The sequence below is a fragment of the Girardinichthys multiradiatus genome, chromosome 21 (assembly GCF_021462225.1).
Source record: "Girardinichthys multiradiatus isolate DD_20200921_A chromosome 21, DD_fGirMul_XY1, whole genome shotgun sequence".
Lineage (NCBI taxonomy): Eukaryota > Metazoa > Chordata > Actinopteri > Cyprinodontiformes > Goodeidae > Girardinichthys > Girardinichthys multiradiatus.
Window position 1 is genome coordinate 23084675 of NC_061813.1, and position 20516 is coordinate 23105190.

The 20516-nt window shown below is 40.6% G+C and overlaps 1 protein-coding gene across 4 annotated transcripts in view; it reads right to left on the reverse strand.

Annotated features, from left to right (window-relative positions):
* The window catches only part of sulf1 (sulfatase 1), a 109879-nt gene extending 91124 nt beyond the window's left edge, over positions 1-18755 (reverse strand). For 3 of the 4 annotated variants that reach the window (XM_047349753.1, XM_047349751.1, XM_047349752.1), the window contains exons 1-2: positions 18415-18747; positions 18194-18302 (exon numbers count right to left, since the gene is read on the reverse strand). The gene's annotated coding sequence lies outside the window, so the exon portion shown is untranslated. Of the gene's footprint in view, positions 1-18193; positions 18303-18414 lie in introns of all 4 variants that reach the window. The other variant, XM_047349755.1, reaches the window with a different exon arrangement.
* Between the last annotated feature and the right edge of the window lie 1761 nt (positions 18756-20516).

A 20516-nucleotide genomic window follows, 5' to 3' on the forward strand; every position in this document is an offset into this window, starting at 1 on the left:
TTTTCCATCAGCGCCACCCGTACATACAGCTTAAAAGGTTTGTGCTTTGTTAATACATACATAGACCAACTGACTCTAGCCAAGAAAAATCTTAGCAAGTAATGCTTGAATGAATGAAGCAGGATAAGTCCCTGCTGATCCCACTAACTTCCTGGTTTAACCTCTTATAAAAAAACAAAAAAAAAACGTAAAGATTATCTGTAAAAAAAAACTTTGCTGTGCCCCAATGACAGAAATGCAAAAACATGCAGGCATTCACAAGAGCGTCAGCCCCACATGTTTTGCATATACCCACACTCTCCCTGATGCTCTGACAATCTCTTCACCTTCCCCTCCACTGTGTGACATCGTCCATTTTCCGAGCCTCATTAACAAACACTCCAAACATTAACATTTCATAACGGACGTTGCTAAATGTCACCCCTGCCCATGCAAACATATTTGTCACAGTGTGGGGAAAACTACACGACTGCAACCCAACCCCTTACTGGAACATCTGCCAATTTGCTTATCATTTAGCAAATCTGTGAGTGAGTTTTTCCACCCTTATTTCCATCTTGCCATTTGCTTTCTTGGCCTTCAGGTCTTTCCATCTGTTAGCCAGCTGGTGGAAACGGAGGACGGAAAAGAGAGGAGGTTCCTGGTCCACCCGTATTTTGTGACTCCCAACAGTCTGAGTTTCTCCCGCTGACAGGAATGATTCCTCGCTGGGTCTTATTGGGGTTTGACCCGACACGGGCACTGGTTTCATCTCTCTGCATGATGTCACATTCTGGCCAAAAGACACCACAATGTTAAATACAGAGCAGTGTAACAAATTACTGACAAGATCCTTCATCCATTAATTAGCTGTGTGACTTCTGCATTCAGCACCTTTTAGAAGTATTCACAACTCTTAAACGTGTCCACATTTTGTCACGTTACAACCACAACTTTTAATGTTTGTTTAAGATACTAAAAATACAACGATACTAATTTGAAGTAGAAGGAAAATGAGGCATGATTTTTTTAAAGTAAAGGAAATAAAATTCTGAAAAGAGTGGCATCTATTTGTTTTTGCCCCTCTTTGCTCAGATACCCCCCCAAAAAACAAAATTCTAGTGCAACAAATTACTTACAAAAGTCCCCCAATTTAATCAATAGATCCAATCTGTGTGTACTAAGGCCTCAGCTTTTTGTTGTAGAACATTAATAAAGAAGTTTAAAGTGGGGGTAAGTTATAAAATAATATCGCAAGCTTTAAACATCTCACAGAGCCCCCTTCGATTCATGATTTGAAAATGGGAAAGAGCACTGCACAACTGCAAACCTGCGCTGCAAAAGGCCGATGGTAACTCTGGAGCATTTGTGGAATCCAGAGTACTGGCCTTTCTGGAACAGTGGCAAGAAAAAAAACCGTTGGCGAAGTAAAGCAATTAAAACCACACAACAAACCCCGCAGTGAAATATGATGTTGGCAGCACCATGCTGTGGGGATGCTTTTCCTTATCAGTAAAATGGAAGTTGATTGGACTTGATTGAAAGACATTTGGAGTCAAATACAATTAGATTTCCCACTTCCCATATTTATATTTGTGAACAATTTTGAAACATTCATCATTTACCTTTCACGTTATATTTATATGGTTCTTTGTTTTGATGTGTCAATTAAACACACTTTATACTTGTATTTTGTCAGTCTTACTGCACATCATTGTTAAATAAAAACATCTCTATAAATTTAGATTTTTACAATGTTGTAGCAATATGTAAGCAACGCAGATATATTCGTAACCCTAAGTTGCTTTAGAAAATTATTTAAGTACATAACCCAAAAGCAGGCAACAGAGCTCATCTGAATGGGGGGCCTATGTGTCAAACGTGTCAGTCTTTTCTTCATTATTCTCCTCCTCTTCACTCTCCTCTCTGCCCCTGACAGACATGTTCAGGGTGAAGCTGATAGCACGTAACCCGACCCTGTCCAGAACTTGCGCTCTCGCTGTAATGATCTTGGCTCACTCCCACTCTCAATGTTGGTTTAACCTGATGTTAATGTGGTCCTTCTGGGCTTCTGAATCAAAGCTCTGTTCCACTCTGTCCAACAAATGTCTAGCCTCTGTCACTTTTGCTCTCCAACGTACATTTCAGGTAGCACCATCTCAAACAAGTATTTGTATAACATATGTTATTCAATAGAGTACAAAACAACAGCATACAGATGTTGCAAATGCACCTTTTTGTTAGATATGTGTATATTGTACATTGTAAATTTGTATATTCTGTAATGCAAAAACAGAACAAAAGAGCAAAGTGTACCGGAGTCAAATTCCTTGTTTGTATGCACAAACTTGGCAATAAAGCTGATTCTGATTCTGATTATTGCTCGTCATGGCAGGGGAAAGACATGAGTGAGCATCAGACTGGCAACCTGATAGAATTTAGAAAATGTCTGCTATTACAGTGGTCTTTGTAGAAATACTGGAATTTGAACCACTTTCCACTCAGGAAGCTGGGAAAGATATAACTCCTTTTAATAACTGGTTGGAATAATTATTTAATTTGATTTCAACTTCTTTAACTGAGTCACACAAATAAGTGTAAATTAACTTCCATCATAAATTTTCAATAGGTTGTAGTAAAAGCAAACTTCACATTAATGTTTTTAGGATTTGTTCATTATTAATTAAACAATTTCCAACAATATATATTTGCAGTGAGAATATTTGATAGGTAGAACAATGTAGCAATACATATCTGAATAGTTCTGATTGAACATTTTTAAAATTTTATTTTGGAAACTTTTGCAAGATTATTATCCTCAAGTTTGCCTTGATTTCTTAAGAACTATGAATTTAAGGTTTGTTAGCATAAACAGACAAGGTATTAATATTTCCACTTTTCTTCATTTGTTTTATTGTACAAATATTTCCAAGAACACACTGTACTCTGAAAAAAATCAAACCTTAAAAGAGACTACAAAACATTTTATATGGAACATTTAGGCAGAAAGAAAGAAAATAGCTCATAAACTTAATAAATCCAAACAATTTACTGGTCAAAGCATATCCAACAATAGCAAATGTACTTGTAAAAATCTTCAAGTCCTTTTAGATCATCCGCATCTGATCTTTAAGATTTTAGGAAGACTTAATACTGGTGAACATGGAGTCCATACTCTACAAAAGTATTCAACCCCCTTGAACTTTAGCATTTTGTCACTTTACAGCTACACACATCTATGTGTTTAGTACATGATGGTTTGGCAGCACAAACTAAGTGGGACTTCTCTTTTAACAATAGCCTTCCTTTTCCCACTTTTTCATACAGGCCAGGTTTGTGCAATACTAATCGTCGTCACGTAGACCGATTTTCCCACCCGAGTTGTGGATCTCTGCAGCTTCTCCTGAGATACTATGGCTCGGATTGTCATGTTGACAGCCATGTCTTGTTTGGTTAGATTTGGTGCTAACCTCTTTTCCATCTATAAGAGATGACTTGAGCTGTTCTTTTTGAGATGTCCAAAGTTGGGATATTGTTTTCTAATCTAACCCCACTTTAAACTTCCCCACATCTTCATCCCTGACCTTTCTGCTCCGTCTTCACTATCCTGTTTGTTCACCAGTGCTCCTCTAAGACCTTCACAGATTTGGTGACTATTTATTAGGTAACCTAAAATTTGTAAAACAAAATGAAAAAAAATCATCCAAAAAAATGTTTCTATCACTTTACAATTATATTCACATTTACATGCTGCTTTGCGTTGGTCCATCACATAAAATGAAGTTTGTGATTGTAATGTGACAAAATAGACAACTTTTAAGAGCCATGCATCATTTTGCAAGGGATTGTAAAATCCTATTTAATAGTAAGAATACTGATTCCTTGGGGGGCATTCATTTGTTATTTTCTTTGTAATTCAATTAATAGTCTCTTCAAAAGTTTTAAAACAACAAATACTGTTCCTGTGGTTCTCAAATAAGACAAGGAACCAGTTAATTTAATCTAACTGAAAGGTTAAAGAAATACAGCAGGTAATCTCTTTTCTAAAACATTTCCAGATTTTCTTTCCTGGATGAACCACTTTATCACTGTAAAAAACCTGAGCCCCACCAGATTTTGGAGCTGTGCTGTCTTGATCACTTAACTTCTTGCAGGGTTTCAAATAGCAAATTGCTCTCAGACACAATGCCAGACAACAAGCCAGTGACTTGCACCTCAAGCTTGACTGCAAGAAAAAAACCGTGCTACAGATGCTTTAAAGTAGGAGAAGCTTTCTGAAAGCATTTACCTGCTTTATTTTTAACAGAATCTGAAATCTTGTAATTTACACTTTTTTCCTTTCTGCTTGCTGCATAGTGTTACAGCCGTGCGCTTGGAGGCATCAGCAGAGCAGAGGGAACATGTGTTTCCGCAACTTCCACTCCCATTACAACATATTGTTCTTGACTTGTGAAAAGTTTGCACACTGTTGTAGAGCAAAGAGCTGCGGCTCTTGGATGCGATTCTTGATCTGCTCTTTGTTTCCCTTTGAAAATGTGCTGCTGTTTAACAAATCTCTTAAGAGTTCTCTAGAGAAAAGAGGAAGTATTGGGCATGGTGAGAAGCAAACCCGGATGATTTGGAAGTCCAGGCTTTGCAGTTGTATAGTACATTAGCTGTACGAAAGCTCAGAGTGGAAACCCCAGCTTTTTCCTATCGACCTTCCTGTTCTGCATGCAGGGTTGTCAAATAAGGTTTTAAGCATATATTGTACTTTTACAATTTTTGGGTTCTGCATTAACAGGTCCTGAATGAATCCAGTGTAGCTTTAAACTTGTACTCTTGCAGAATGTTAATATGCAGAACTTGTGGAGCTCTGCTCTCGACTCGACTCCACTTTTAGGAGGTGTACCAAACCAAGTTGCCTATAGCATCCAAGCAGTTCCTACTAACTATTCAGACTGAGGCAAATCTTTCAAAAATGCTATAGAAGTCGATAGCAACAGACATGCTACAGCTGCAGGTCAGTTGACCCCTTGGCCAATTCATTCCCATTCTGCCATTTGAGACCATACTGCACTGTCAAAAATAACACTTTTAAACACATGCTAAAAGTAATGGAGGAATATGTTACAAAGGTCCCTTTCATCAGTATTTTAGTTCTTAGAGTAAGCAAGTAAAGAGGATTGGATGGCAGACGAAGGTGGAGACCTCGGCAGCCCGATCCATGGATGCTTAGGCTGGCTTTAGGGACGTGGAATGTCAAGTCACTGGGGGGCAAGGAGCCAGAGCTTGTGAGGAAGGTCGAGGGATATCGACTAGAAATCGTCGGGCTCACCTCAAAGCACAGCGTGGGCTCTGGAACCTATCGCCTCAAGAGGGGCTGGACTCTCTTCTACTCTGGAGTGGCCCACGGGGAGAGGCGGCGGGCTGGGGTGGGTTTGCTTATTGACCCCCAGCTCAGCCGTCTCGTGTTGGGGTTTACCCCAGTGGATGAGAGGGTCACATCCCTGCGCCTTCGGGTTGGGGACAGGTCTCTGACTGTTGTTTCGGCCTATGGGCGGTAGTGCGGAGTACCTGGCCTTCTTGGCGTCCCTGTCTGGGGGACTTCAACGCCCATATGGGAAACAACACGGACACCTGGAGAGGCGTGATCGGGAGGAATGGCCTCCCTGATCTGAATCCGAGTGGTGTTTCACTATTGGACTTCTGTGCTAGTCACGGATTGTTCATAATGAACACCATGTTCAAGCATAAGGGTGTCCATCAGTGCACTTAGCACCAGGACACCCTAGGCAGGAGGTCGAAGATCGACTTTGTTGTCGTATCGTCAGACCTTCGGCCACATGTTTTGGACACTTAGGTGAAGAGAGGGGCTGAGCTGTCCACTGATCACCACCTAGTGGTGAGTTGGATCCGCTGGAGGCGGAGAAAGCCGGACAGACTTGGCGGGCCCAAGTGCATAGTGAGGGTCTGCTGGGAACGTCTGGCAGAGTCCTCGGCCAGGGATGTATTCAACTCCCACCTCCGGGAGAGCTTTGACCAGATTCCGGGGGATGTTGGAGACATACAGTCCAAGTGGACCATGTTCTCCACATCTATTGTTGATGCTGCTGCCCGTAGCTGCGGCCGTAAGGTCTGCAGCGCCTGTCGCGGCGGCAATCCCCGAACCCGCTGTTGGATGGTAAAGGACACTGTCAAGTTTAAGAAGGAGACCTATTGGCTGTGATTGGCTTGTGGGACTCCTGAGGCGGCTGACGGGTACCGATAGCCCAAGCGTGCCACGGCCTGGGCTGTGGCAGAGGCAAAAACCCAAGCCTGGGAGGAGTTCAGTGAGGCCAGAGAAGGACTACCTCGAAGCGATTCTGGCTAACCGTCCTGCGCCTCAGGAGGGGGAAGCAGTGCTTCGCCAACTCTATTTACGGGGGAATGGATAGCTGCTGACCTCGACTGGGGACATTATCGGGCAGTGGAAGGAGTACTCCGAGGATCTCCTCAATCCTGCCATCACGCGTTCCCTGGTGGAAACAGAGGCTAGGGACTCGGGGTTAGACTCTTTCATCATTCAGGCTGAAGTCACCGAAGTGGTTAAAAAGCTCCGCAGTGGCAGGGCTTCGGGGGTGGATGAGATTCGTCCTGAGTACCTCAAGTCTCTCGATGTTGTAGGGCTGTCATGGTTGACACGGCTCTTCAACATTGCGTGGCGGTCGGGGACAGTGCCTCTGGACTAGCAGACTGGGGTGGTGGTCCCCCTTCATAAGAAGGGTGAAAGGAGGGTGTGTTCCAACTACAGGGGGATCACACTCTTCAGCCTCCCTCATAAGGCCTACGCCAGGGTATTTAAGAGGAGAGTCCGGCCGATAGTCAAACCTCGGCTTCAGGAGGAGCTGTGTGGTTTTCATCCCGGCCGTGGAACACTGGACCAGCACTATACCCTCTACAGGGTACTCAAGGGTTCATGGGAGTTTCCCCAACCGGTCCACATGTGTTTTGTGGATCTGGAGAAAGCATTCGACTGTGTCCCTCGTGGTGACCTCTGGAGGTGCTCCAGGAGTATGGAATCGGGGGCCCTTTATTAGGGGCCATACCGTCTCTGAACAAGCGGAGCAGGAGTTTGGTCTGCATTGCCGGCACTAAGTCGGACCTGTTCCAGGTGCATGTTGGACTCCAGCAGGGCTGCACTTTGTCACCGGTCCTGACAGGATTTCTAGGCAAAGCCAAGGGCCGGAGGGGCTCTGGTTTGGGGACAAGTGGTTTTCGTCTCTTCTTTTTGCCGATGATGTGGTACTGCTGGCCCCCTCTAGCCAAGACCTACAGCATGCGCTAGGGCGGTTCGCAGCCGAGTGTTAAGCAGCTGGGATGAAGATCAGCTCCTCCAAGTCTGAGGCCACGGTTCTTGACCAGAAAAGGGTGGCTTGTCCTCTTCAGGTTGGAGGGGAGTTCCTGCCTCAAGTGGAGGAGTTTAAGTATCTCGGGGTCTTATTCACGAGTAAGGAAAGAATGGAGCGGGAGATCAAAAGACGGATCGGTGCAGCTTCCGCAGTAATGGGGGCACTGTGCTAGTTCGTTGTGGCGAAGAGAGAGCTGAGCCGAACAGCAAAGCTCTCGATTTACCGGTCGGTCTACGTTCCTACCCTCACCTATGGCCATGAAGTTTGGGTCATGACCGAAAGAACGAAATCCCAGAGACAAGCGGCTGAAATGAGCTTCCTCTGTAGGGTGGCCGGGCACTCCCTTAGAGATAGGGTGAGGAGCTCGGCCATCCGGGAGGAGCTCGAAGTAGAGCCGCTGCTCCTCCATATCAAGAGGAGCCAGTTGAGGTGGCTCGGGCATCTATACCGGATGTATCCTGGACGCCTTCCTCGGGAGGTGTTCAAGGCACGTCCCACCGGGAGGAGGCCCAGGGGACAGCCCAGGACACGCTGGAGGGACTATGTCTCTTGGGCTCCCCCTGGAAGAGCTGGAGGAGGTGTCTGGGGAGAGGGACGTCTGGGAGTCTGCGGCCCCGCAACCCGGTCCCGGATAAAGCGGAAGACGACGAGTACAAGTACAAGTAAGCAAGTAATAGCAGCTTTAAAATGGGAAGTACAAGATAGATTCAGAGCCTCCAGGACCGATGCTAATGGAAATCTGAACAGAAACTAATTTGGTTTAGGTGCTCATCTTCTTAACAGTTGTAGTATGTTTTTTTTTTTTTATTGAATTTCAAAAAATTTTGAGACAGACCATTTTAATTTTTTTAAGGAATTTCCTTTATTCACTCTTGAATACAAACATATTAGAATATAAAATTAAAGAAAAAAAATATTTTGTACAAAAAAAACCCCATCCAATGAAACAAGTCTTTAAAATCGAGGCACCAGTCGAACTGTGATTTCTATGTACTGTTTATGAATGGCACTGTATAACATTAAAACTATTATTCCTACTCAGGCCAAAATATTATAATAGGGCTCAATCATATTTTCCATTTCAGAATGTCATACGTTTCCATTCTGAAATGTCAAACAATTTGCAAATATTTGAGTGCAAACAAATCTCTTAGTTGGGATTTATTGACTGTATCTTCTGTAAATCATGAAGCAACACCATTTTAAGTTTGACTTCGGATCCAGCAATGTGGTAGAAACAATGTCTTTTTTCGGACAAGTTAAATCAGCTCTATTTGAACATCTAAAACATTGTATTTATCAAATCTGGACTGAATTATTCTACAGTAAAACAAATTTCATAAAGCATTGTTTTTAAAATTTTGATACCTTTATTTTGGTTGTAAAAGTTCCAAAATTAGGAGCTTCAGTACTTTATTTGGCTTACTTAACCAAAACCAGCTTGAAAATCTCACACATCCAAAACTCTGATCTTGATCCATTTATCTCTGGGTTCTCAGTAACTCCAAAACCAGAGCCGTACAAAATAAGTATTCCCTTTTTTCAGAGGCTATTTTTCTACCTAAATTTAATCTTTCTTCATTTATTTTATAAATGTGGTTACAGTTGAACACAAATTTAAATTGAGATGTGACAATTCAAACATAACAGATGTAAATTTGATATAATTGACTAAGATTTAGATAATACTCTGCACTTTATTCTTCAGAAAGAATGTTTTTTTTTTTTTTTTGGAAAACCCAGTTATGGAATGAAGTTTGGAACCACAAATGTTCTTCCATCCTGCGTTTTCTTGTTTCCATACTTTTTAAGACATTAAGTCAGTGTTTTAATAATCTACAGAATCTAATTTGCATTTTGGTTGCTAGTACGTAGACATAATGAAAAAATATAGAATTAGAAAACATGGTAAATGTTAGTTATTTGGATGAGGGGTGTTCCTGTTTACCACATCATGACTGACTTTGATTTGGAACTGATAATATTCCCAAACAGCCAAAGGTGTCTCTCTCGTAAATGAAGCCCTCTGATTGGCAGTGCGCAGCAACAAGTGAGAGAGGGGTAGTGCTGTTCTACTTAATGCTCCCTACAGCCAGAGAAATCTTGAGTCACTCTAGGACTTTGGATGGCATTTCATTACAATGATATTAAACAGCATGATGGAAAGTTCTATCAGTCCAGTTGTTTAAAACCACAGTTTACATTGACACCAGTAACTGGCCCATGCTGAATAAAGTTACACCCACACTAATGTTTCTTAAAACAATGTTTAATGTCCACTAGCCAGAAAACACTTCATGGCAAAACATCTGTTTTAGACTGACGTCATCCTAATAGATCCTCCCACTTTTGCAGCCTTTCCTTCACATCCTATTCATGCCCTTTCGGGTGAAAGCGTTAAGTCTTTCCTCATTGAATAAGATGCTTGCTCATTCTAGCGGAGGTTTCCATGTCTCTTCAAACACAGCAAGGCTTAGGTCTGAAGAAAGTCAGCCGAGAGATAAATCCCATCTATGTCCTCATCCATTCTGCAGGTCTGGACATGAGCAAACAACATGCTTTCACCACCCTGGCAACCCTTTTTCACTTTACACTGGCAGACTGCAAACACACACAAATCAAAGTTTGTGACACCAGACCCAACACCCTCTCATGGACTGATTGGGACTTCCTGGCTCCTTGTGACTGTAAGAAGCCTGGAGATGTAAACAGAAGAACAGTAACATTTCTGAGCAGCAAGGACCACATATTTTCAAACACATCTAATGAGGATACATTTGCTATTTGCATATGGTCATCATTAACCAGACAAAGCATTAGAAAAACTTTCATGTGGAAAACTAAGACTAAAGCATTTCAGATCGGAAAATATATATTAATGGAATTAATCAAAATGTAACATATTTTATCTTTAATATTCATCTTGCATTTCCAGTTAAAAATAAATGGGATATTTGAAATGCTGGCAAACCATCATGTACTTAACAACTTTCCAGTAGGACTGAATAAAAGATATTTCACACATGAACCTTTGACAGAGTAAAACTCTAATGGCACATGTGCTCTATTTGTCAGTTTTCATTACAGACCCATTTTTAAATGCAAAGGTTGTCTCCTGTTCATTTCAAAGCCCTTTGACTTTTTCCATTGCATGTCACACAGGCAGAGTGATGTGATGGGAAAGTTCAGTCCTCAATTGGGGAGTTTGCTTGGATAGATTGAACAAATATTTCTTTTGTGGTGTTGTATCCTCGCCTCAGTCTGGCCCTGACAGCCACAGGAGGAGGAATGGACTTTGCTTTATTATGGGCTGGCTGGCTGGCTGGCTGCTCTTAGACATGCGGCATTCTCACCAGCTGTTTGCAGGGGACCAATATAACCTTTTGTATAAATTAGGTTTATGGGGAAAATAGTTTAACACTAGGATGATTAAGAGTTTTAACTACATATGCTAATTGGATTTTGTTTGCCTCTAAAGCTGTCAAAACTGCAGAAAATTGACCAGTTTGACAAGACATGCAAATAAAAATACTGCAGTTTAAAAACGAATCAAAAGTCTAAAACTCCATTTCATCACCAATTGTTTTGAGTTGCTGAGGAGGATAAATAATCATTATCCTCAAAACAAACCACTACGCCCGCTCATCATTCCAAAGCAAACTGAATGAAAACTTTAGATGTCTTTTGCACCATATAGGGTCATCTTAAGAGTCAAATGCTCTGTAACACCACACCACTGCAAGGAAAACAGCAGAGCAGACCACATGTCCCTGTATATCAAATCTTGTCACTCTTTTGTGTCAATGCCTGTCAGCGGGCACGGAAGGCATTATGGTTGCTTCAAAATACCTCTTTGTGGGCCTGCTTATGAGGCAAACATTTTCCCCCTCGGCCTGGGGACCATTATTTTGAGTTTTTCAGAGCTTATGCAAAAGGTAGGCATTTAGAACGTAGCATCTGACTTGTTCAGATCTTGTCTGGATCAGTCTTTCTGTGTAAACATTATAGACTCAGAATCATCCTGCTCTCCTCCATCGTATGGGGTCCCACAGGGCTCACCTTTAGGACAACTGCTGTTTTTTTACTTCATCTATTGGCTCAAGGTTCCATACTTAGAGGTATAAGGCAATTCCATATCTCCTATGCCGATGATTGCCAGATCTGCATTTTAATGGGAAAAAATTGTCAAGATATGAGTTCACATTTTATTCTTTGTTCTAAATCATAACTGAAACCACAGAGAGAAAACAAACAGTCACAGCCAGAAAATTGAAGTCAGTCATGTCTGTTTTGCTTTTTCCATCCAAAGCAAACAACGACAATCTCCATAACAACAAATGTGCTGCGTTACTGCTCTATTGTTTTCCTGCTTAGTCAAATGATCACAAACCTTTTATGAAATCGAGAGCAACGAAAATCCAATTCCCATCACATTGCTGGGAAACTGACATCAGAGTCTTGGCAGCATAAGGCTTTGATGAAGTAAAATCATGGTGATTGGAAAGCAGGAGAACCAAACAGTTCTTATGTTACTCATTCCGTGACAATTAATCTGTCCTTCGCTATTTACAGCTTCATAGCCTCAAAGCCAGTGGGCCGGTAACTGGAACTGACTGAGGCTGTGGATAACTGTGAGAAAAGGCCACTCACACACAGTTTGCCAACTATAGGGACATGATACCCTCTGAGAAAGCAGAAGAAAGAAAGAGAGAGAAAAGGAGCAGCAGGTGTGAAGCAGCTGAAATCTGTCAAACTTCTTCTGGCACCACTACAGACATTATCTAGCCTCCTACAGTAAGAGATCCATTTAAGATTTTACAACAGGACTGATCAGGCAGCACTTCCCCTCCCGAAAGGCCAGTAACAGTGTCATCATTAACTCCTACTCCACCCTTTTCCTCCATGCCGTCCCTGGGAGAGCAGATAAAACAATAGAAACCAAATCAACGCGTTCACTATAACTAGGATGGCTTCCGCTGCTTTTGTGTTCAGGTAAAGGGAGCAAAGGCCTGTAAAGCTGGAAAGACTAAATATATCTCATCAAAAAAGTCAACATGTTTCCAATCCTTGTCTTCATAAAGCATAATCACCATTTAAATCATTTTATGAATCAGAGTAGGGATCCACAGGATTCCTATGCAGTCTTGAAGACTGGACTTTGGTTGCATCATTTTCCAGTTCAAGAAAAGTTTGGATAAATGTCAAAGAGAAATCTCTAATAATGCTTAATAAATGCAGTGGTTTCCACATTTATTTGACATGGCTTATTTTCAACTTATACTACATAATTGACTTTTTATCTGTTGTCTGCATTTTATCTGTTTAGTGACTGAATAAAGAATATTCCAACAACGATAATTTTATTGCCTATCAGGTCTCTAGACAACTTTAAGTTCAGTTTCACCTGTATCTGTGGTTCTTAAACTGAGTCTAAAATGACAAAACACTAAAGTTGCTATTCGTAGAAATTGGTTTACAAACACAGTAAATGTAGTTTACAAACTGTATTAATTCTCCAAATTCCATTCTTTATTTGATAAGCCAAAGAGTTACAGATTTAGAAATAGTACTTATCAGAGGAGGTCCAGATACCATAAAAGCAGTAAAATGACCCTATGCCACACTGCAAAAATCAGAAGCCAATTTTAGGGTTGTGTGTTGAACATACACAAAATAAGACCCAATCACTTTTCAAGCAAGTTTGGAGTTGATAATTTCATACAAATATGCAGAATGTTAACTTAAAAAAGCAGAAAAAGAAATCAAGAAATCTGACTCTGAAAAGGTATGTTCGAACCCTGGATGCATTGACTGCTGTTTTCTAGATCTGTTCCAGTTTCCAAATTTCATAATGCTTTAACCTACCAAATCTTATTTTAGCTGCTTTTAAAACATTTTATTTTCTTAAATTCTTGTTGAAGGCCAATATCTTACTGTAGGCTCATAGCAAAAAGCAAGAAATAAATAAATAAAACTACAAATAAGATTCTCCAGGTATTGTACAGAGCTATGTGTTCATATAAAACCTATTTACATAAAGTACCTGACCACAATGACACTCACTACTAATCCATGACTTCCCGTTTCCCTGAGGTATACAGGTCCTTCTCAAAATATTAGCATATTGTGATAAAGTTAATTATTTTCCATAATGTCATGATAAAAATTTAACATTCATATATTTTAGATTCATTGCACACTAACTGAAATATTTCAGGTCTTTTATTGTCTTAATACAGATGATTTTGGCATACAGCTCGTGAAAACCCAAAATTCCTATCTCACAAAATTAGCATATCATTAAAAGGGTCTCTAAACGAGCTATGAACCTAATCATCTGAATCAACTAGTTAACTCTAAACACCTGAAAAGATTCCTGAGGCCTTTAAAACTCCCAGCCTGGTACATCACTCTGACTGCTGTCCAGAAGACCACTATTGACACCCTCAAGCAAGAGGGTAAGACACAGAAATACATTTCTGAACGAATAGGCTGTTCCCAGAGTGCTGTATCAAGGCACCTCAGTGGGAAGTCTGTGGGAAGGAAAAAGTGTGGCAGAAAACACTGCACAACGAAAAGAGGTGACCGGACCCTGAGGAAGATTGTGGAGAAAGGCCGATTCCAGACCTTGGGGGACCTGCGGAAGCAGTGGACTGAGTTTGGAGTAGAAACATCCAGAGCCACCGTGCACAGGCGTGTGCAGGAAATGGGCTACAGGTGCCGCATTCCCCAGGTCAAGCCACTTTTGAACCAGAAACAGCGGCAGAAGCGCCTGACCTGGGCTACAGAGAAGCAGCTCTGGGCTGTTGCTCAGTGGTCCAAAGTACTTTTTTCGGATGAAAACAAATTCTGCATGTCATTCGGAAATCAAGGTGCCAGAGTCTGGAGGAAGACTGGGGAGAAGGAAATGCCAAAATGCCAGAAGTCCAGTGTCAAGTACCCACAGTCAGTGATGGTCTGGGGTGCCGTGTCAGCTGCTGGTGTTGGTCCAATGTGTTTTATCAAGGGCAGGGTCAATGCAGCTAGCTATCAGGAGATTTTGGAGGACTTCATGCTTCATCTGCTGAAAAGCTTTATGGAGATGAAGATTTCATTTTTCAGCACGACCTGGCACCTGCTCACAGTGCCAAAACCACTGGTAAATGGTTTACTGACCATGGTATCACTGTGCTCAATTGGCCTGCCAACTCTCCTGACCTGAACCCCATAGAGAATCTGTGGGATATTGTGAAGAGAACGTTGAGAGACTCAAGACCCAACACTCTGGATGAGCTAAAGGCCGCTATCGAAGCATCCTGGGCCTCCATAAGACCTCAGCAGTGCCACAGGCTGATAGCCTCCATGCCACGCCGCATTGAAGCAGTCATTTCTGCCAAAGGATTCCCGACCAAGTATTGAGTGCATAACTGTACATGATTATTTGAAGGTTGACGTTTTTTGTATTAAAAACACTTTTCTTTTATTGGTCGGATGAAATATGCTAATTTTGTGAGATAGGAATTTTGGGTTTTCATGAGCTGTATGCCAAAATCATCCGTATTAAGACAATGAAAGACCTGAAATATTTCAGTTAGTGTGCAATGAATCTAAAATATATGAATGTTAAATTTTCATCATGACATTATGGAAAATAATGAACTTTATCACAATCTGCTAATATTTTGAGAAGGACCTGTATGTATGATGTGACACAGAAACACATGTCTCTTAGTGGCCTTCAAATTAGAAAGACAGAACATGCTATTCAATTGCGTTGATCGTCAAGAAAATGGCAATAGAAGAAAATAGCTGTTCACCTAAATGTGCCAATCAGAGTAATAATTAAACCTAAACCAATTTTGACAAAAAAGGCCAAGTTTATAACGTCAAACAGTAGGATGGCAAGTTCTAACTTCATATTTACAACTGCAGCCTGAAAGTAAGAGGCCAGAGAGTGGTTAAAAAAGGGCTCTCCAAAGCTGACCATTAGAAAACAACAGCATGGTTCACACTGTGGGATCATATATTATTGTATTAGAAGAGTTACTTATTTCAAGGTTTTTTTATACACTTAGCAGGAGAAATGGTTAATAATGGTTATGGCAGTAATGATGTGTAACAATGAGTTCTTTTTACAGAGCAGTAAAACTAAAAGCAGACACCAAAATTCAGTCCACCAAGTCAGCATTAACTCCTCCTGTGTCCTCTTAACTGATTAAGAATTTTACAAATATTACACAGAGCTACTTTTTTAATCAGACTTCAGCAACAAAGATGACATGATTCTAGAAAGAATAAGCAGCTTAGATTTGTGGTGTGTCAATTGGTAAAAAAAAAAACCACACTATTCAGATAAAAAAAAAAAAATACAGTTGCAATTGGTGACTCCCTAAATTAGAGTGGAAGTGAACTGCATCATCTGAATGTGTTCCACAATGAAAAACAAATCTCATGCACAAAAAGCCATGATATTCACATTCCATCTAATTAATGTAACTAAACGAAAATTGATCAGTTCACCCACAATGAAAACAAACAGGCACACAAGGACATAATTACTAGAATGCTTTGACTAAAAATAAATAAAGGATAGATGAAAAAAAAAGAAAAAAAAAAGTGCTTTGCCGAAAAGCAAAGCTCTCGATTTACCGTTCGGTCTACATTCCTACCCTCACCTATGGCTATGAACTTTGGGTCATGACCGAAAGAATGAGATCACAGATACAAGCGGCTGAAATGAGCTTCCTCCGTAGGGTGGCCGGGCACTCCCTTAGAGATAGGGTGAGGAGCTCGGCCATCCGGGAGGGGCTCGGAGTAGAGCCGCTGCTCCTCCACATCGAGAGGAGCCAGTTGAGGTGGCTCGGGCATCTATACCGGATGCCTCCTGGACGCCTTCCTCGGGAGGTGTTCCAGGCACGTCCTACTGGGAGGAGGCCCAGGGGACGGCCCAGGATATGCTGGAGGGACTATGTCTCTCGGCTGGCCTGGGAACACCTTGGGTACCCCCCGGAGGAGCTGGAAGAGGTGTCTGGGGAGAGGGACGTCTGGGTGTCTCTGCTGAGTCTGCTGCCCCCGCAACCCGGTCCCGGATAAAGCGGAAGACAATGAGTACGACGAGTACGAGGATAGATGTATTTGATCATGTCAGGTTGGAAGTACCAAATAATGACCAGTAAAATTACCAAAAACAAATTCGGCAAATAATATTTTTGACAGATCGTACAATGTCATAATACATATATGCCATTAAGATATTTTAGAGAGTGCAATAAGAAAAAAAACACAAATAAGACACTAATGATGATTTAGATTTTCTCAACTAAGTACCAGCAGCCTGTAACAGAAGGTTTGACAAATCAGTGTAGACAAAAAAAAAACGCCGGCAGCAAATCTGAATAAAGCAGCACAAGAACATGTAATAAATTACAGTTTTGTGGGCCCTGATAAATTACCCTGCAACTTTATATGTAAATGGAAACAAAAGAGCAAGACAGTTTGTTGGTGCTTTTGGAAAAAAGGGATTGTAAGACAAAACTAAGCAAGGGAGCTGTTCCAAAATACCCAAAGGGACATTCAGTGGGTAATAACACAAAGAAGCTTGACAATAGGTATAAATATGAGCAGGTTAGCAAGTTCTTTGTGTCCCTGCCACAATATTTAGTTTCACTCCAGACTCAAAAAAATAAAAAATCTACTCAATTAAATCCAAACATTTCCAACACATGGCGAAACCACTCAAACCAAGATTAGGTATTATACCTGAAAGATTATCAGCAAAATACGCACACAACGATTCCCTGAAGGTAAAGACAGACAGTTTAGATGAGTCACTTGATCCCAGTTTAGGATTCCTCCACAAGGCCTTACACCGTGCAAACTGACACACACACACACACACACACACACACAGAGCCTGGCCTTTGAAATGATCCCCAAGCGTCTGGAATACTGACCACATCACGGTCAGCCAACAGAACCATGAATTAGTCTGTGTGAAAGGAAGGAGGAGATTCAGACAAGACAGCTCAGACTACCGTTCTCACGTAATGAAGTTCTGAAGTATCAACTCCAATAGTCTCCCTGAGCCTGTGACTCAGAAATCTGACAAAATAAAACTCACAATCAGATAGAGATCACAACAGGATTTATGTTCCTCCATCCGCAAGGTAATCATCCTGGATTTTATCTAAAAAAAGATTACACACAATGATGACTTTACAGTGGTTCTGTGAAGAATCTGCTGCATTTTTATAAATTTTTCCCCCTCAAACAACACATTTAAGGGAGAAGAGTCATCTCTTTCAGTTGTATATCATAGACATTTAGCCTTTAAACATCTTGATTAGCATTGAAGCACAACAACAAAGTCTTCTTTTGAATATCAAAGTGCTACAACAAAATCATTTAAAGAGTTTGAGAATCAGCTTAGCACAAACCAGCCACGCACTTGTTTAATACAGACAATATGTCCATCAACACAACTCCAGATTTCTGTCCAAACCCAGCAGCCTCCACTCTCCACAGAACAATGATGGATATCTTCTGGTTAACAACGTTCGAAGTAAAGATGGCCAAAAACTGCCTGAGGTAATAGTGTGAAGTTTAATAATGAATGGCTTTCTGTAATGTGTTCAAAATGCTAAAACAAAACCCAAACACAAAAAAAGAGCTGGAGTGGTTGTATTCTTATATTTAATAATTATTTGGGATTGTTATAAAGACATAAAATGAATGCAACATTTTAAAATGTATCCTAAAAAATAAAGCATGGGAGCTTTTTATTATTAAAAACGAAAAATAAGAGCCACGATTCTATACATAGGAAAATGTGTACAAATATAACATCTCTTCAGAAAATTACTTACATCCATCCATGCACTGTTTAAATCCACTCATCTGTACAGGGTCGTGGGGGAAGCTGGTACCTATCTCCAGCGGTCCTTGGGTAAGAGGCAGGATTTCCAAGGACAGGTCCTAAGGACAATTTAAACAGACCAATTAACCTATGTTTTTGGACTGTGAGATGAAACCTGGAGAGAATAAAATAACATATAACCCATAAAACTAACATGACAGATTAACTTACCTTCAAAGTAGGCTAACTTTAGCTTGAAAATGAAACTATATCTTCTATATAAAACACGTATGATTGTTTGAGACTCTTAATTGGTAAAAATGTCTTTAACAAAATAAAACTAGCCAATGTACCTAGGAAAATTGTGTCGGTTGTATAAAACTATATGTGATTAAAAAGGATCCCTGTTTCTCTGTGTTTGATGTGCTTCATTCACCTAATCAGCCAAATATGGATCACCTGGGAGAGAGGTAGTGAGAATGGAGGAGACAAGGCAGGTAGGGAAAGAGAAAGGAGAGAGCTTAAGAGGAGTTGAGTATTAGTAAGCTTGGCATTAGCCTGCTGTTTGCAGTTTATAGTACTACCAGCAATGAAGCTAAACAGGGCAGATATTCCTGAGAAAGGAAGGCAAGTTAGATGCCTCCCTTAGGTAGCCATGGACCAGGGATAAGTTGTGCCCTGTAGCCTAGTGTGCTTTCTGTAAGTCACAGTAAATGGTGGGCAAAATCACTTCTCCCCCCTCCAAGTGAATGCTGCTCTAAAAGGGCACAATCTATCTAGACCCCAGAAGTGGGTCTTGTTGTATGGGTGGAGGAACTAAGTCCAATCTTTTTAATTATAACTTTTATGTATAGTTTGTTAATAGTAACTGAACTGTTTTCTTATGGAGGTTTTAAAGTTGGGATTTGTAGCCAGTAACCTGAGGGGTTGACATTATGTTGGTCCCTGGATCTTCTTTTGCTGTCCTAGAGTTTTAAAGTAGAATTGATTAATTTGGCTTGTAATGGACTGCTGTGGATCTATTAGTTGGTCCTGTTGGCATATTCCTTGGGTTTTTAGACAAGGTGTGTGGTGTGTGTGTGGGCAGCTAGGGCCTGAGTCTTCTCAGTGGCAGATGCTTGGATGTTGGTCCTCCTTTTAAAATAGAATTGTACCTGAATGTTTTCCTTTCATAATTCAATGTTTTGATGGTATCCTATGTCTCATGCATAGGTGGAAATCCCTTCCATAAAGGTGTCATCCACAAAAGTAATTTGAAACACATTTGTTTTCATAATAATATATTATTGTTAAATAAAAGTACACTCAAGTGATTTAAATTATAAATGTAAAATGGGTTTCTTGATTATTGAAGCATGATGACCCCCCTCCCATTCCACAAAGCGGTTTGATCCGCATGCTGTTTCCCAACGGGCGGGGCTACAACAGCTCCTCTCGGCAGCTCTGTGTTTCAGTGAGCGACAGGCTCACCTGATGGAAACTAGGAAACTGTATCAATATAAATCATAATCACACCACTTGTTCAAGGTTATAACATGAAAAGTGACCATTCCCCCTCTTTGGCCAAAATTAGCCTCTTTTTTTTTTACCAGCTTGCTCAGATATATGCCTAATTGATATTGTACTGACATCTTAAATTTGTTCCTAGAGAGATATCTGGGTTTGAAATGTATATGTGTTTTTAATTTAGGTTTGATGTCAGAGTTTTGATTATTTTTTGTATCTAATTTCTTTTAAAGTCAAAGATTGTTGCTCCAAAATGCTAAGTAAGTAGAACAACCACAGTAACTTGAGGGCATTTTGGTAAACAACTTTTTTTCCATTTACCCCCTAGGAATTACTCTCTAAATGTTCCTGTTTATTGTTCCCCCCAAAAATGAAATGGGATTTTCAGCCTTGGTCTCATGGCACAAGATCTACTGATTTACAGGTGACAAATTGGTTGTCTTCTTTAAATGAAGTTATTCAACCATGTAAAACAGAATAGGTCCAATAAGCACATAAAAACGTTATTATATAATAATATGAATATAAATATAAAAACCTTTATGGAACAAGGCCAGTTTTAACCTTTCCATATTTATAAAATGAATGAATAAATAAAGACCACTTTAGAAGGCACATAGTTTTCAGTTACATGACAAAAAACCGTCCTGTCTCATTGCCTTTAAAATTAAAAGTGTTGCTCATTCCTATATTATTTTTGTTCAAAGTTATTATGGACCACTGCAAATGGGCCTGGGATCCATCAGTTGAAGGCCCTAGAGCTAGAAAAATTTTGTAATGCACTAATTCCTATATTAGCCTAAATAGGCACTAGAGATTTTAAGGCA